The 19,065-nt window shown below is 35.4% G+C and overlaps 1 non-coding gene across 1 annotated transcript; it reads right to left on the bottom strand.

Annotated features, from left to right (window-relative positions):
- Nucleotides 1–7,982: 7,982 nt before the first annotated feature.
- LOC113860371 lies at nt 7,983–8,089 on the bottom strand. The gene has a single exon (XR_003503824.1). It is a non-coding gene; the product is annotated as a small nucleolar RNA R71 (small nucleolar RNA).
- Between the last annotated feature and the right edge of the window lie 10,976 nt (nt 8,090–19,065).

Here is a 19,065-nt window from a genome sequence, read left to right as displayed (position 1 = left end):
AAATTTGATTGCTGAAAGACAAAACCAGCTGGCTGAGAGGCAGAATGAACTCCATAGCAGTGTCAAAGCTATAGTCATGCTGCTAGAGTGTGTTCTGCTGAACGTTGGTTAGAAAATGGGAATAACCAAGGATAAGATGTAGTATACTCCAGATTTGGCAGAAAATGCTCAGTGCCTGCGCTCCTCAGTTTTTAAAAAACCTGTCAATCTATAAAACTCATTTCCCATAGCCAGAAGTGGAGAAGAAGAAGAAGAAACCTTAGATGAAGATGAAGCAGATGAATAGCTTAGGACTTTTAAAATTTCTGTCTTTTAGAATTTGTGTAGATAGTTGTAATTAAATATCAGACCTTTGGGGATGTAATTACAATTTGGTACATTTTGGTTTAATTTTCACATTTTTGTTTTGAATATCTACTAGTTTTCCAATTAATTGCCTTTTTACTTACTAATTGATAAATTTTTGGTGTTTTGTGCAGAAGTTGTCACTTTCACACAACACTCACACACAATGGATGATGACACTTGCACAAGCTTCCATGAAAGGGGGTTTTATTCTTACCTCTTGTTCATGTGTTAGCTTCACATTACACTGAAATTATTTCTGGAAAACACCAAAATATTATAATAAGATATTAAACTGCTAGTTGTGAATCAAATGAAGCTAATTGATAATTCTGTGAATTGGGTTTGAAATTGTTCTTTTTAAGTTGTTTTTCCCATTCTCAAAATGAAATCACACTTGTATTTTCAAAATGAGGCAGTCTTGCCACTAGGTGTATATAATTCTGAAAAGTGAATTGTGAGTTCATTGATTAGCATGTCACTTACAAATCCCTAGTGAGGCTTGAGCTGCATCCTTCTTTTTATGTGTGATTGATCATATTTTGCTGCATTCTCTAGAACTTGCCTTGTTTCTTGGTTGAATATGCAATTTACAGTTTTCACATATATGATGGAGGCCATGTTTGATTATACCTAGTCAGCCTAAATGCCTTCCTTTATGATTGAATATCTTAGTTCACCCCTTTGAGCTTAATATCCCTTTTCTTGAAATTACCTCATTATAAGCCTTGTTGAAAAACTAATTTTACCATTCAATTAATCCGAGGCATAATGAGTTTAATCAAGAATGAGTTTTAAAACTAAGTTTGGGGTGGCATCTAGATTTTAATTGCTTGAGGACAAGCAATGTTCTAAGTTTGGGGTGGGAAATAACATGCTATCTAAGTTTGAGTTCAACAAGCCAGAAAGAAAGAACAAAAGTGCTGCAACAAAATGAAAAATTTACGAAGCAAAGCTGTGAAAAGAACAAAAATGTGAGTTCAAAAGAAAAGAAATGCAACAAACTGCTACAGAAAAAGAAAAAGAATATCAACGAAAAGAAGATAGTGATTGAAAGCAAGAAAAGAAGAAAAGACATGAAAATTCTGCTGCAAGAAAAATTTTGTTTGCTGCATAAGTGAGAGAATTAAGGAGGAATAATGCAGATCCAGGCTAGTTTTAAAACAAATCACTCAAAATGCCTCTGATCTTTTGAAATTGCATGTATTGTTTTTCATTTTCTTTAATACCTACCTTAACCTTAGCCTTGTTATAACCTGAAAAAGTCCTCTAGATGTGTGATTACATGTATTAGGCAGAGGAGATTGAGAATATGGGCAAGCATATGGTAGAGTGCAGTGAAATTGATGATTTAGAGTGAAAACAACACCTAAACACTGTTGAGTGATGAGAGAAACACTTCCAAGTGAGCTGTGATCATGTTGATTAATTGTACTCACATGAATTTTGATGAAATATATAAACTTAGATAGCAATTCTTACTCAATGATGATTATGCAGTAGGAATACCATGATGAGTATTTGGATGAACAACTTGATTGAAAATTTTGTAGAAAACACAGAATTAGAAATTAGAAAAATCTGAAATAAGCAGTTTATGAACTGAATTTGAAAATGGAGGAACTTACCCTTGGTTTAGTTTGATTTGCTTGAGGACAAGCAAAAATTCAAGTTTGGGGTGGTGATGAATCCATATTTTTACTGATATTTTAACATAATTCTAGCTCATTTAATAAGGAAAATATATGAAGAAAGCAGAAAAACTCAGAAAAAAAGAATGATTGAAAGTTTTATTTCAATTTGTAGTTATTTTCGCATTTGTAGAATTTATGCTTAGTTCTTAAGGAATTTATCTTGTTTTTGAAGGAATAATCTGAGCAAAAGTCATGGAAATGGATTATCAATGGAAAGGAAGAGGAAGAATGGCAATGTTGGACTCCAAAATACAAGAATTATAGGATGCAGGCTGGGCGTGATCACTATTGTTAGTGAAAGTGATCATTCCAGAGCCTAAATGAGAAGAGGAGCCTGTGCATAATCACTTTTATTTACAAGAGTGAGCGTTGCCAGTGTGCGTTATCACTTTCGCCAACGAAAGTGAACGTTCCAGAGAGACTTCATTCCTGATGAGCTGCGCGTTGTCACTTTCACCAACGAAAGTGAGCGTTCCAGAGGCACTTGTATCAGGACAGCTTGCGCGTGGTTACTATTACTCACGAAAGTGATCACGCGCAGCCCTCGACCTCCTGCATTGCCACTCTTATGAATTAAAGTGAATGTTCCAGAGAAGCCTTCAACACTGCAAGTTGCGCGTGGTTACTCTTGCTCTTGAAAGTGAACACGTGCACTACATAAAGCTTCTGCGTGGTTACTCTTGTGAAGAAAAGTGACAACGCGCAGAACTGGGGTTTCTATAAATACATGATTGAAGCGCGAAACTAGGAATCTTTTGCTCATTTTCTGTTTTGTTAGTTAGATTCTCGTTGAGAGAGAGTGGAGAGAAGATTGGGGTCGAAGCTTGAAGCTCCAAGAAGAGGGATCAGATTGGAGCTCGTGGCCATGGCTGCTCTGCATTCTTCTTCTTCATCGTCTTCTTCTTCTTTCTCTGTTTTTGTTGCAATGTGTGCTTAATTTCCCATAGTTAGGGGTTTATGGAACTCGAATTGATGTATTGATTCGACTTTATCTTCTGAACTTTAAGTTCTTGGATTAATTGAGTTGTTAATTCTGCTTTTCATGCAATCTTTGAATGGAAATTCATTTGATTAATCAAGAGGAATCTTTACCAATGGGAATTGGATTGTTTGCTCCGATCTGACTTGGCAACCAGAGTTTAGGGATTTCTTAGGGATAAGGAGACCTAATTCTGCAATCTTATAGTTCTAATTCTTAATGCAACCTGAAATTGAATCTCACCTAAGGGATTAGGGAGATTTAGTGGATTGTTAGGGTCAATGAGTTAAGGAATTAACCTTTGGCTAGGTATATGTGAAACTGATTGTCAATTATACAATTACTTGAATGTTCAGAGGATTTAATTGGATTGATATTGATATTCTTGTGAAGTAAATTCCTAACTATCCTTCATTGCTATTTCATTTCATCACAAATCTTATACTCTGTTTTTCTGCAAGTTCTTTACTTTTGATTACTCTGATTATTGCTTTTATATGATACAACTCTCTTCCCAAATTTGTATGGCTCAAATGGTTATTTTTCTGTGAAGTGATAATTGAGTTCCTAATTCCCTGTGGAGACGATACTTGGATCTTAAATTTACTCATTACTTGCTGCAATCCTAGTGCACTTGCTAGTGTTTAGATTGCAAACAACAGCTATAGTTAACGATATTTATATAGATGTAGGAGAAGTGATTAGTGGATGCATTCTGGACATCCTCAAGAGAAAAAGAGATTCTCTAGCTTTCCCTTCTTTAATAACTGTTCTTTATGAGGATGCAGGTATTGAAATTGAAGATTATCAAATCAAAATTAGAGCTACACCTCCAATTACAGTAGCTATGGTGAAGGAAATTTATGCTACTGTCTCTTGCACATCAGCAGCCCCAATTCCCTCCCAGTATAAAAGAGAGAATCCAACCACAATGAAGGAGAAGATAGCCTTCATGGCTGAAGGAGAAAACTTCTTAGCTGAGAGGCAGAATGAATTACACAGCAGTTTGAAGGCTGGCATCATGCTTCTGGAAGGTGTTCTCATGAACATTGGTCAAAAGATGGGCATGACCAAAGAAGACTTATACTACACTCCAGATCAAGCAGAGAATGCCCAATGCCTGAGGTCAACTGTCTTCAAAGACCTCCCCATCTACAGAACTCATTTCCCTCCACCAGCAGCTGCTGCAGAAGAGGAAGAAGATGATGATGAAGAGGATGATTTGGAAGATGAGGATGAGGAAGAAGATGAAGAGTAGATTAGAACTCATTTTATTCATGCAAATTCTTGAAGTAAATAGTGAACTGAATTGATAAATATTATCCATTTACTTCCTTGGTGAGACTTGAACCTTTTCATTCATTGATCTGTGACTGATCTCAAATTCTAATTCACTCTCTAGAACTTGCTTTGTTTCTTAACTGAATATGTTGTTTTGCACTAATCACATAAAGGATGGAGGCCATTATTCAGATTTACCTAGTGAGCCAAATAGACTACCTTTCATTCTTGAATGCCCTAGTTAGCCCCTTTGAGCTGATAGCCTTTCTTTGATTAACCTCAATACAAGCTTTTCTAGAAAAACCATTTTACCTATTCAAATAGAAAAGAGGCAAATTGAGTTGAATCAAAGATAAGTTTTAAAACTAAGTTTGGGGTAACATCATGTTTCTAGTGCATTACTTGAGGACAAGCAATGTTCTAAGTTTGGGGTAGAAAGGATTGAGAAAAGGATTGAAATGAATTAAGAAAGTTAGAAAAAGTCATGCAAAGAAAATATGAAAAAGAAGTAAAAAGCTGCAAGTAAAAATAGAAAAATGAAAAAGAAATAAAAAGAAATCAGAAAATCAAAAAGGAAACGGAAATTGGTAGATAATTTTGCAAAAATTTAAACTGTGATTGAAAAGAATAGAAACAGTTGATGCAGCCCTTACTAAGTTTGATTCATTTTCACTTAAGCAAGGAGTTTTTGCTTGAGATAAAAAGAATATTTTTTAAGCTAAAAGGAATATTCTCTTTTTTTTAATTTTTTTAAACTCTTCCATTTTAAAAACAAAAAAAATACAAATGAAAATTTAAGTTGTTACATTAACTGTACATACATAATGATTAATAGTAAAATCATGGAATTTCTATAGTTCTGAAAACAACTATAGATTTTTCATGCCCAAAATTTCATTCTTAACGCTGAGGTTTTAAGAAAATATTAGAGTTATATGATTCAAAATAAGAAATAATTGGGGTTTTTAAAGCAAAAGAACATAAATAGAAGTTAGGGTTTGGGATCAACTTCCCCTACATGGAAATCAGTCTTTCACAACAAAGAGATGAGAGATGGTGTCTCTAAGACCCATTTTTTATTGTGATTCAAAGAAAAGTTGTAAGGTTGTTGATGAATCCATATTTTGACAGATATTTTAGCATAATTCTAAAACAAATGATAAGAAAAATATATAAAGAAAGCAGAAAAACTTAGAAAAAGAGAAGGAATTGAATTTTGTTTACATTTGTAGTTATTTTAGCAATTGTGAAATTTTTGCTTAGGAATTAAGTTTTTAATCTTGTTTTTGTAGGAATAAATTGAGCAAGGATCATATTCATGGAAGTTTGATGACAAGGAAGAGGAAAGAACCAAGTCTGGACTCCAAAAACTCAAGAATAAGAAATTGCAGATTGGGCGTGATCACTATTGTCAGTGAAAGTGATCACTTCAGAGCTCAAAGAAGAAGTGAAGCCTGGGCGTTACCACTTTTATCATTAAAAGTGATAGTTCCAGAGAGGCAAAATATCAGGAAAGCTCTGCGTAACCACTATTGTCATCAAAAGTGATCGTTCCAGAGAGTCTTCAACTTGGCGAGCTCCGCGTAGTCATTTTTATCAGCAAAAGTGACAACGCGCAACTACCTTGGCTCTGCGTTGTCACTTTTATCATCAAGAGTGATAGTTCCAGAGAGCTCTCAATATCAGGAAAATACGCGTGGCCACTATTTCTGGGAAAAGTGTTAACGCGCAACCAAAAACTCTCTGCGTAACTACTATTTCTCATAAAAGTGATGACGTGAAAATCTGGAAAATTTTATAAATACCAGAAACGATCCAGAAAAAAGGGATTCTGTTCATTTTCAATTTTTTTAGTTAGTTTCTGGTTAGAGGAAGTGAGAGAGAGGAGTGGGGATTCCGATCTTGGAGCTTCACGAAGAGGAATTGGAGTGGAGCAAGCTTCCATGGCGTTTCTGAGTTTCTTCTTCTCTTCTTCTCTTTCTTTTTCTTCTTCTGCTGCCATGGCTGTGTAATTCGTTCATAGTTAGGGATTGTAGATCTGAAATGAACATGTTGAATTGATTTGGATCTGAATTTCAAGCTTTGGAATAGATTGAGTGATTGATTCTGAACTTCACGTGGAAATTGAATGGAAATTTGATTAACTAAATTCAGAGGAACCTTTGTCAATGGAAATTGAATTTGTTTTTCAGATCTGAACCAATCACCGAGATTTTAGTTTTCTTAGGGATAAGGAACTTTGATCTTGCAATCTTTTGGTTTCTTACACTTAAAACAACATTGAATTGAATCAGATCTAAGGAATTAGAATGGTTTAATTGAATGATTAGGTTCACTGAGTTAAGGAATTAACCTCTGAATAGTATAATGTGAAACTGATTGTCATTCTTTCCAATTGCTTGTTAATTCAGAACTTTATTGTTTAAACATTGGAGTTTTGGTGAAGCAATTCCCTAGCTATGGTTTCTTCCTCTATTATCACATAATTGTGTGTTCATTATTCTGTTTCGGCAAGTTCATTTTACTTCTAATTGTTCTAGTTTTCTGTTACTACATGTTACCACTCTCCTTACAAATTCGAAAACGCTTAAATGGTTATAATTCTATGAAGTGATACTTGAATCTAAATTCCCTGTGGAGACGATATTTGGATCTTAAATTTACTCATCACTTGCTGCAATTCTAGTGCACTTGCTAGTGTTAGATTGCGAACAACAAGTTTTTGGCGCCGTTGCCGGGGAATTTTGCATTTCAATATCATTAGTAGTAGAAAAGTAACTAGATTGAGCATTTATTCTGTTGCTTTGCTTTCAAATTGTTTTCTGCATAATTTTACTGCACCTTGTGTAATATTCTGCATAATATTTCTGTCTGCTGCATAGAATTTTTACATCTTTGTTATCTGCATAATTTCAGTTTTCATTGTTCTTCATAGTTGTAATTGCCATTCTGCATATTTGTACATGATTTTACAATTCTGCAACTACTAGATTTAAGTTTCTATATGCTTTTACTGATAGATTTTGCATGAATTCTGTTGTATATTTCTGAGTATCAATTGTAGTCTAATTTTGCTTCAAACTGATTTGTATATGCGTGGTAAAAACAAGAATAAATCAATTCTGGTCTTTGATCCTGACATAGACATAACTTTGAGAAGATTGAGAAAAGAGTCTAGGGCAGAAAAAGCCATAGGGAGTGATAGTGAGTTAGAAGCTGTCCATTCTCCAGAATCTCAGAGTAATTCTAGACTGAAAAGAACATCTACACCCTTGAGACAACCAAATCCAGCAATAGAAATGGCAGAATAGAACAGATTTAGAACATTAGGGGACTATGCTATTCCTAACATGCAAGGTTTTAACTCTTCTATAATTAGGCCAACTATTCAAGCCAACCATTTTGAGATTAAACCTGCCCTACTACATTTAGTCCAACAGGATCAGTTTGCTGGAGGAAATTCTGATGATCCTAACCTGCATATTTCAAATTTTCTGCAGCTATGTGACACCATAAGAATGAATGGAGTTAGTGAAGAAGCTATCAGATTAAGACTATTTCCTTTTTCCTTGAGAGATAGAGCAAAATGTTGGTTACAAGCTCAACCACAAGGAAGCATCACAACCTAGACAGAACTTGTGAATAAGTTTTTAACTAAGTACTTCCCTCCATCCAAAGCTGCTAAGTTGAGAGGAGAAATTACATCCATTGTGCAGCAAGAAGGAGAATCATTGTATGAAGCATGGGAAAGATACAAAGAACTGCTTAGAAGGTGTCCACATCATTGTATTCCAGATTGGATGCAATTGGAGACTTTTTATAATGGGATGAATGCAGTAACAAGAACAATGGTTGATGCTGCTGCTAGAGGTTCATTAAATACAAAGTCCTTGGAAGAAGCTGAGAGGATCATTGACATGATGGCATCTTCAATGTATCAGAATTCAAACTCAAGGAATCAAGGAAGAAACTCTGGTCATGAAGCTAAGGTTCTGGAAACTTTTCTTGCACAAAATCAGCTACAAAATCAAATGTTTTCAGAATAATTAGCTGCCTTAACACAACAAATCAACAATCTGCAAACAGGGAGTATGCCTACCAGTCAGCTAAGTTGTGATTTTTGTGGAGGAAACCATGCAAATGGTGCATGTGAGGCATCCACAAGTGAACCACAAGAGCAAGTGAATTATATGAATAATTTTCAGAGACAACAACCATCATATCCCCCTGGATTTCAATTTTTGAATAATAGAACTCAGCAGTATTCTAATTGGAATAATCAATATTCTGCTGCAAAGAATTCTAACTCAACTTTGCCTTTTTCTAATGCAGGTCCAGCAACACAACAACCTTATTTTCAGAGGAATTCATCCACTCAACCTCAAGGAAATCAAAAATTTTCCAGACCTATGAATAAGAGGTTGACTGAGATGGAAGAGACTATGTTGCAATTCATGAAGGTGACTCAAACAAGCTTTAAAAACCAAGAAGCCTCCATGAAGAAACTAGAAACACAGATCGGACAATTAGCTGAACAACTATCCAGCAGGGATGAAGGAAGATTTCCAAGCAATACAGTAATCAATCCTAAAGAACAATGTCAAGCCATAACTACAAGGAGTGGAGCTGTAGTTGCAAGCCCTAAACCAGCAGAAAAGAAAGTGAATGATGCAGCAGAGAGAAAAATTGAACAAGATCTGCAACAAGAAAATTTTAAGCTATTGAAGAAAGACCATTCAGAAGAAAAAGTAGATGTTCCTATGAATTCTGAAAGGAAAACCAAAAAACAACTCTTTGAGGAAGCTTGTAAGCCAATAGACCCAGAAAAATACAAGAGGCTGCCCTATCCTCAAAGAGTCCAAAATCCTAAACAAGAGGAACAATTTGAAAGGTTTATGAATGTCTTTAAGAAATTACAAATCAACATTCCTTTTGCAGAAGCTTTGGAGCAAATGCCTTCATATGCAAAGTTCATGAAAGAACTACTTTCCAGAAAAAGAAAGCTAGAGCATGATAAAATAGTACCTTTGACAGAGGAGTGCAGTGCCATTCTTAAGAGAAAGCTTCCTCAAAAGCTGAAAGATCCTGGATCATTTAGCATTCCTTGTGAAATAGGAAACTGCACTGTGGGAAGAGCATTGTGTGACTTAGGAGCAAGCATAAATCTGATGCCAATGGCTGTTCTGCAGAAACTTGGCATAAAGGAAGTGAAGCCCACCAACATTACACTGCAGCTAGCTGATAGATCATACACTTATCCATATGGAGTTGTTGAAGATTTATTAGTTAAAGTTGACAAGTTCATTTTTCCTGCAGATTTTGTAATTCTGGACATGGAGGTAGATTCTAACATTCCTTTGATCCTAGGGAGACCATTTCTTGCAACCGGGAGAGCTTTAATAGATGTGCAGAAAGGTGAACTTATGCTTAGAGTTCAAGATGAGAAGGTAGTGTTTAATGTGTTTGAAGCTTTAAAATATCCAATTGAAGATAGCACATGTATGAAGGTAGATATACTGGATGCTTTCATTACACAACGCCATATTAATGAAATTGATGAACTTGCTGTGTTAGAAGAAATAATATCTGCAGGGAGCAACAAATCTGAACTTCTGCATGAAGAATACATTATGGAAGTGCAGCAGCAACTAGAAGCTCTGCCAATTCAAAAATCTGCAGAAAATTCAGTGAAGAAGAAGCTAGAAAAGGATGATAAAGAAGAGGAAAAGCAAAGGCTAGAACTGAAACAACTCCCTTCACACCTGCGGTATGCATTTCTGGATTAGAAACATGAAAATCCAGTCATCATCAATAATGTACTTAAGAAAGAACAAGAGGAAAAATTGCTCAAAATTTTGAGAGAACACAAATCTGCAATTGGATGGAGTATTGCAGATTTGAAAGGTATAAATCCTTCATTTTGTAAGCACAGAATTTTATTTGAAGAAAATTTTAAACCTGTTGTGCAGCCACAAAGGAGGTTAAACCCAGCCATGAAAGAGGTAGTTAAAAAAGAAGTTATTAAGCTGTTAGATGCAGGAATAATATACCCTATTTCTGACAGCAATTGGGTAAGTCCAGTCCAAGTTGTTCCAAAGAAAGGTGGTATAACAGTTATACCTAATGAAAAGAATGAACTTGTCCCTACTAGGACTGTGACTGGATGGAGAATGTGCATAGACTATAGGAAATTAAATGATGCAACCAGAAAAGATCATTTCCCACTACCATTTGCAGATCAAATGCTAGAAAGACTTGCTGGACATTCATTTTATTGTTTTCTTGATGGGTATTCAGGATATAATCAAATAGTTGTAGATCCTTTAGATCAAGAGAAAACTGCATTTACATGTCCATTTGGAGTCTTTGCATATAGGAGAATGCCATTTGGTTTGTGTAATGCCCCTGCCACTTTCCAAAGATGCATGCTTTCTATTTTTTCTGATTTGGTAGAAAACATCATAGAAGTGTTCATGGATGATTTCTCTGTTTTTTGTGATTCTTTTGATGATTGTTTAGTTAATCTATCCACTGTTTTGCAGAGATGTCAAGACACTAATCATGTGTTAAATTGGGAAAAGTGTCATTTCATGGTACAAGAAGGCATTGTCCTTGGTCACAAAATTTCAGAGAAAGGAATGGAGGTGGACCAAGCTAAAATAGAAGTCATTAGTAAATTGCCTCAACCTATCAATGTTAAGGGAGTTAGAAGTTTTTTAGGACATGCTGGTTTTTATAGAAGATTCATAAAAGATTTTTCCAAGATTGCTAAACCCTTGAGTAATTTACTTATAAAGGATGCAAATTTCATATTTGATGATAATTGTTTGCATGCATTTTCTGTTTTAAAAGAGAAACTGATTTCTGCACCTATTCTTGCAAAACCAGATTGGAAACTACCTTTTGAACTCATGTGTGATGCAAGTGATAGTGCAGTGGGTGCTGTTTTAGGACAGAGGAAAGATAGGAAATTACATGCTATCTATTATTCAAGCAAAGTGTTAAATCCTGCACAAGTGAATTACACAACAACAGAAAAAGAACTTTTAGCTGTTGTATATGCTTTTGATAAGTTCAGATCATATTTAATGGGTTCAAAAGTGATTGTATACACTGATCATGCTGCTCTTAAATATCTCTTGATAAAATAGGATGCAAAGCCCAGATTATTAAGATGGATTCTACTCCTCCAAGAATTTGAGCTAGAGATCAAAGACAAGAAGGGGAAAGAGAACAGTGTTGCTGACCACTTATCCAGATTACCTTTGGAGAGTTCAACCACTGAATCATTGGAAATAAATGAAGAATTTCCAGATGAAAAGCTGTTTGCAGTAGATAACATGCCTTGGTTTGCTGACATTGCAAATTTTAAAGCCACTTAAGTCATTCCAAAGAGGTTTACTTGGCAGCAAAAGAAGAAGTTCTTACATGACAGCAAATTCTATGTGTGGGAAGACCCATACCTGTTCAAAATTGGAGTAGATGGGTTACTTAGAAGATGCATTCCACAAAGTGAGCAAGCTGAGATATTATGGCATTGTCATAATTCAGAATATGGAGGCCACCATGCAAGTTCAAGAACTGCTGCAAAAGTTTTGCAAGCAGGTTTCTTTTGGCCTACACTCTTCAAAGATGCCAAGAGATATGTAGAAAACTGTGACAAATGTCAAAGAACTGGAAATATATCAAGAAGACATGAGCTGCCATTAACCAACATCTTAGAAGTGGAATTATTTGATGTATGGGGGATTGATTTCATGGGACCATTTTCCCCATCATTTGCACACGAATATATTCCAGTGGCAGTGGATTATGTGTCTAAATGGGTAGAAGCAATTCCCACCAGATCAAATGATGCAAAGGTAGTGATTTCTTTTATAAGAAAGAACATTTTTTCAAGATTTGGTGTGCCTAGAGTGCTGATAAGTGATGGAGGTACTCACTTCTGCAACAAGTATCTTGAAGCTGTATTAATGAAATATGGTGTGAAGCATAAGGTTGCTACTCCATACCATCCACAAACAAGGTACACTTACTCTCATCCCTCTGTAACTATAGCTAGGGTTTTCTGTGTTTACAAACTTGGAAAAATGTAGAATAGGGTACTGGGGCACTATAGGAGCAATACACTAAAGAAGTCTTTCCTGTTATTTATGGAGCATTCGAATCTGCATTGTACATAATTGAATAAAAGTTCTGCAAAAATTGGGATGACCTAAAAAGAATTCAGTGAAAAGTTGTTTGAGCTAAGACTGTTGAATGAGATTAATTGCAACCATACACTGCATGTAATGCAATCGAATGTTAGGAAAATACCAGAACAAGTAATTCTGCACTACTTTGATGGAATATCTTTTTGCTGAGAATGATTGGGTTGCAAATTATGTTTGAAAATTGGTTGAAACTTGAAAATATTGCTCTGCGCTACCCTAATTTTTAATGATAGTGAACACATCTTGAATTTTCAACTTAGAAATATCTAAATTTCTCTGAATGTGATGAATTAATGTTGAGCATCTATTCTGTGCATATGTATAATACATGTTCTGAAAGCAAACTTAATTTCAAATTCTGAGGCTATTTGGTTCAAAATAGAATGGATAATACTTCAGATAGTTGTTCTCTGTCATGTATGTTAGTTTGATGGGATAGTTGAAATTACATTGCATATTATATGAACCACATTTCTGCAGAATCTGAACTGATAGCAACAGAACTTTCTGAAACTGTAGAATTGAAAATTAGAATACATAGCTGTGCTGAAATTGAGTTAGACATTAAATTGGGACTATCTGAAATGCATGCTTGATTGCAAAATGAATACAACTTGAGAATTTTGGCTGTCAGCGCAAAATCAGTTTGAAATTTTGGTCAAGACATGTAATTATTTTTCTGCGTTACCCTGATAATTGATAAGAGTGTGCACTCTGAAATTCTACTGTTAGATTTTGCATGTTTTGAATAAGTTGTACAATTGGGTGTTGGTACTATTAGCAGATTGCATGATGAGAAGTATTAGAAAATTTTAATTTCTGCAAACTGCTTGATTGAATTTTCTGCAGTATAGGATTATTCTTTGATTCTAAAATTTTAAACTAACAATTACTCCTTCCATGCAGAAAATTCCAAAATGGTTAGGACTTCATTCAACACACCTGTAGGTCCTCCTAAGAAGAAGCAAGCTGCATCTTCTACCACTCCTAAGAAGAGGCAAGCTGCATCTTCTACCACTCCTAAGAAGAAACGAGCTGCATATTCCACAACTCCAACAAGAAGATCCAGCAGTAATCTCCAAGCTGTTGCATCAAAGAGGGCCAGAACTGATGGTGTCTCAAGCTCTTCACCTATTCAGATCTCTGAACCCTCACCTTCTCCCTCACCTCAGACAAGATCATCTACACCTACATCTGAACTTTCACCTTCTCCACCACCTTCAACAAGATCTCCTGCACCTGCACCCTCACATACACCATCACCCCTACCAAGAACAGCTGTACCCTCAGGATCCTCACCACCAGCCACACATGATCCGAGATTCAGAAGTTTGGCTCATGAAAAATTTTTCAGAGCCAATATTCTAAGAAGAAAAATTGTTCCTGATAGAGCATTCCAAATAGCTAGGAACAACTACCCTGAATTTAAGGAGGAAATCCAGAAAAGAGGCTGGGAATTCTTCTGTGCAACAGCTGGCCTGGGTTGGAGGGAAATAACTCAGGAATTCTATGCCAATGCCATGAGGTTTAAAGGGAAAGGAACCCCTAAGTTCAGCTCCATGGTCAAGGGCATGAGAATTGACTTCTCACCAGCAAATATCAACAGGGTGCTGGAAATTAATTCTGCACAACATGTTGCACAGCTGGACTTCAAAACATTTAAGGAAAGTCCAGATATTGATTTTGTCCAAATTCTGGAAAGGATAAACCAGGCACCACATGGGAGCTCAACCAATCTAAGAAGCCAAAGCATATTGTCACCAAGAATCTTCTGCCCTTTGCCAAAGTATGGAGCATGTTTATTTTAAATTCTTTCATGCCTGTCAAACATAGCTCCACACTAGCTGTGAAGAGGGTTGCTCTGCTTTTTGCCATAGTCTCCGACATCTACATAGATGTGGGAGAGGTAATAAGTGAATGTATCTTGGGAATACTGAAGACAAAAAGGGATTCATTAGCCTTTCCTTCAGTAATTACACTACTTTGTGAAGACGCAGGAGTAGAGTTTGGTGATTATCAAGAGAAAATCAGAGCTGCACCATCCATTTCTACAACTCTGATCAAAGAGATTTATGCAACTGTTTCCTGCACCTCTGCAGCCCCAATTCCTTCACAATTCAAGAAAGAGAAACCAATGATGATGAAGGATACTCTGAAGTAGCTAGCTGAAGGGCAGAATCAACTTGCTGAAAGGCAGACTGAGCTGCATAATAGCCTCAAAGCTGGAGTCATGTTAATGGAATGTATTATGCTGAATATTGGTCAGAAATTGGGAATGACCAAAGAAGAAATGTATCATACTCCAGACTTAGCAGAGAATGCCCAGTGCCTTCGTTCTTCTATTTTCAAGAATATGCCAATATACAGAACCCACTTTCCTCAGCCACCATTTGAAGAGGTAGTGGAAGAAGAAGAAGAAGAAGAAGAAGAAGGTTCTGAAAAGGAAAGCTCAGAGGAAGAAGATGCAGCAGAAGATTAGTTTAGGAATTTAATTTCTATTATTAGATTTCTGTAAAATTCTGGTAGTTTAAAACTTTTTGGGTCGTAATCACTAATTGGTACAATTTAGTTTAATTTTCACTTACCTATTTTGCAATTATATTAGCTTCTTAACTAATCACCTTTCTCTTGCTGCGAGTTAATGGAATTCTGGTGTTTTTGTGCAGAGAATATCACACACACAACACTCACACACATTGGATGGTGACTCTTGCACAAGCTGCCATGAAAGGGGGGTTTCATTCTCTACCTCTTATTCATGTGTAGCCTCACATTACACTGAATTGTTGTTGAAAAACACCAAAATACTAGAATAGATAATAAACTGCTGGCTGTGAATTCTGTGTGAATTTCTTTTTAAGTTGTTTTTCCCATTCTTAAAATGAGATCACACTTGTATTTTCAAAAATGAGGCAGTTGCCACTAGGTGCATATATTTCTGAAAAGTGCATTGTGTTTTCATTAATCCACATGATCACTTATAAATGCCTAGTGAGACTTGAGCTACCTACTTCTTTCCTTGTGTGATTAATCAGATTTTACTTCATTCTCTAGAACTTGCCCTTGTTCTTAATTGAATATGCATGTTACAGTTCTCACACACATGATAGAGGCCATGTTTGATATACTTAGTTAGCATAAAATGCCTTCCCTTATGATTAATTGCCCTAGTTTACCCCTTTTGAGCTTAATATTCCCTTTTCTTGAGTTAACTTCATTACACGCCTTGCTGAAAAATCAAATTTACCATTCAAATTGATCAAAGGCATTGTGAGTTTAATCAAGAATGAGTTTTAAAACTAAGTTTGGGGTAGCATCCAATTAAGTTGCTTGAGGACAAGCAAAATTTTAAATTTGGGGTAGGGGAGTAGCAAGCTATCTAAGTTTGAGTTCAAAAAGTCAGAACGAAAGAACAAAAGTGCTGCAGAAAAATTAAAAATTATGCAGCAAAACTATGGAAGAGTTAAACATGAGTTCAAAAATAGAATCTGAGTTGAAAAGAGCAAAATGGAGATCAAAAAGAAGAAATTAGCAGTAAACTGTTGCAAAGAAGAAGAAAAAGGAAAATAAAAATTCTGCTGCACAAAAACAATTAGTTTGCTGCATAATTGAGGGATTTAATGTGAATTGATGCTAAACCAGACTAGTTTTAAAGTCATTCACTCAAAATGCTTCTGATCTTTTGAAATTGCAACTTGTTTCTTATTTTGTTCAGTATCTACCTTAACCTAATCCCTGTTATAAACTGTAAAAAGTCCTCTTGATGTGTGATTGGCTGTACTAAGCAGAGGAGATAGAGAAATTGGGCAAGCATATGGTAGAGTGTAGCTGAATTGATGATTAAAGAGAGAAAACAGTACCTAAACACTGCTGAGAATTGAGGGAAACACTGTCCAGTGAGAAGTGATCATGATTTTAATGTTTCTCACATGAACTTGGCTGATATATATTCACTTAGATAGCAATTCTTGCTTAAAATTTGATGAATGCATTGTGATTGCAATGATGAGTAATTGGATGAACATCTTGATTGAAAATTTGGCAGAAAACACAGAATTACAAATTGGAAAATTCTGGTATAGCAGTTGTGAATTGGGTTCTGAAAAGTGGAAGAATTACCCTTGGTTTAGTTTGATTTACTTGAGGACAAGCAAAAATTCAAGTTTGGGGTAGTGATGAATCCATATTTTGACTAATATTTTAGCATAATTCTATCCACATTTGATTTACTTGTTTAAATTTGTAGTTATTTTAGCAATTGTGAAATTTTTGCTTAGGAATTAAGTTTTTAATCTTGTTTTTGAAGGAATAAATTGAGCAAGGATCATATCCATAGAGGTTTGATGATAAGGAAGAGGAAAGAAGCAAATCTGGACTCCAAAAACTCAACAATAAGAAATTGCAGACTGGGCGTGATCACTATTATCAGTGAAAGTGATCACTTCAGAGCTCCAAGAAGAAGGAAAGCTCTGCGTAACCACTATTGTCATCAAAAGTGATCGTTCCAGAGAGTCTTCAACTTGGCGAGTTGCGCGTAGTCACTTTTATCAACAATAGTTATAACGCGCAACTACCTTGGCTCTGCATTGTCACTTTTATCATCAAGAGTGATAGTTCCAGAGAGCCCTTAATATCAGGAAAATGCGCATGGCCACTATTTCTGGGAAAAGTGTTAACGCGCAACCAAAAACTCTCTACGTAACTACTATTTCTCATAAAAGTGATAACGTGAAAATCTGGGAAATTTTATAAATACCAAAAACGATCCGGAAATGGGGGGATTCTGTTCATTTTCAGTTTTTTTAGTTAGCTTCTTGTTAGAGGAAGTGAGAGATAGGAGTGGGGATTCGAATCTTGGAGCTTCATGAAGAGGAATTGGAGTGGAGCAAGCTTCCATGGCGTTTCTGAGTTTCTTCTTCTCTTCTTCTCTTTCTTTTCTTTTCTCTATTGCCATGGTTGTGTAATTCGTTCATAGTTAGGGATTGTAGATCTAAAATGAACATGTTGAATTGATTTGGATCTGAATTTCAAGCTTTGGATTAGATTGAGTGATTGATTCTGAACTTCACGTGGAAATTGAATGGAAATTTGATTAACTAAATTCAGAGGAACTCTTGTCAATGGAAATTGAGTTTGTTCTTCAGATCTGAACCAATCACCGAGATTATAGTTTTCTTAGGGATAAGGAACTTTGATCTTGCAATCTTTTGGTTTCTTACACTTAAAGCAATATTGAATTGAATCAGATCTAAGGAATTAGAATAGTTTAATTTAATGTTAGGTTCACTGAGTTATGGAATTAACCTCTAAATAATACAATTTGAAACTGATTGTCATTCTTTCCAATTGCTTGTTAATTCAGAACTTTATTGATTAAACATTGGAGTTTTGGTGAAGCAATTCCCTAGCTATGGTTTCTTCCTCTGTGATCACATAACTGTGTGTTCATTGTTCTGTTTTCTGCAAGTTCATTTTACTTTTAATTGTTCTAGTTTGCTGTTATTACATGTTACCACTCTCCTTACAATTTTGAAAAAGCTTAAATGGTTATAATTCTATGAAGTGGTATTTGAAACCTAAATTTCCTGTGGAGACGATATTTGGATCTTAAATTTACTCATCACTTGCTGCAATCCTAGTGCACTTGCTAGTGTTAGATTGCGAACAACAGGACCTTGAGGAATCAGGCTGGGGATTGGATTTATAAAGAAATTTTGCTGCTCCTCTTCTCCTACTCTTTCTTTCTTTTTTTCTTTTAGGAACATGTTCTGATTTCTTTTTGTTATGGATTGATGGATCCGATTTTGATATTGTAAATTGATTGTGGATCTAGATTTTAAGATCTTAATTGTATTGAACATTTAATTATGTTCTTAATGCAATTGTGAACTAATCCTTCATTCAATTGAACTTAGAGAAATCTTCATCAATGGAAATTGAGTTTATTTCTCAGATTTGAATTAAATGTCAAGGTTATGGATATCTTAGGGATAAGAATTTGTGATCTTGTGATCTCTTAATTTCTAATGCCTAATGCAATGTTTGATTGAATTACACCTAAGGAATTAGGGTAGTTTAGTTAGATATTAGGATCAATGAGGCAAGGAATTGTCCTTTGATTAATCTAGTGAAATTGATCATCAATCAATTAAGGAACTTAGAGTTCAAATCTACTTTAATTTGGCAATTGATAAAGAGGTGAAATCAATCCTAACTTCATTTATATATCGTTTCATTTATAAATTCATACTTTTATTTTGCTGTATTTTTCATATTTCTCCACTTTATTGATCTTGTTTGTTAAATGATTCAAAACACTTTAAATTCATTTGGCTCAACTAGTTATTGATTTATGAAGTGGTAATTGATAGACTTAATCCCTGAGGACGATACTTGGGACTCACATTGATTTCCAAATTTTATTACTTGCTACAACTACCTAGTACACCTGCTAGTTAGTTCTCAAATTGTGTATCAACTCCAGAGAGGCCAAAACCACATGACTTGTGCGTGGCTACTATAAGGCGAGAGTAACTACTATGGAACACTGCGT

Source organism: Abrus precatorius, unplaced genomic scaffold, assembly GCF_003935025.1.
Source record: "Abrus precatorius isolate BTA unplaced genomic scaffold, Abrus_2018 Scaffold2, whole genome shotgun sequence".
NCBI classification, from domain to species: domain Eukaryota; kingdom Viridiplantae; phylum Streptophyta; class Magnoliopsida; order Fabales; family Fabaceae; genus Abrus; species Abrus precatorius.
The sequence above is the reverse complement of the archived record's forward strand: the minus strand, read 5'-3'. Positions and strand labels throughout refer to the sequence as shown.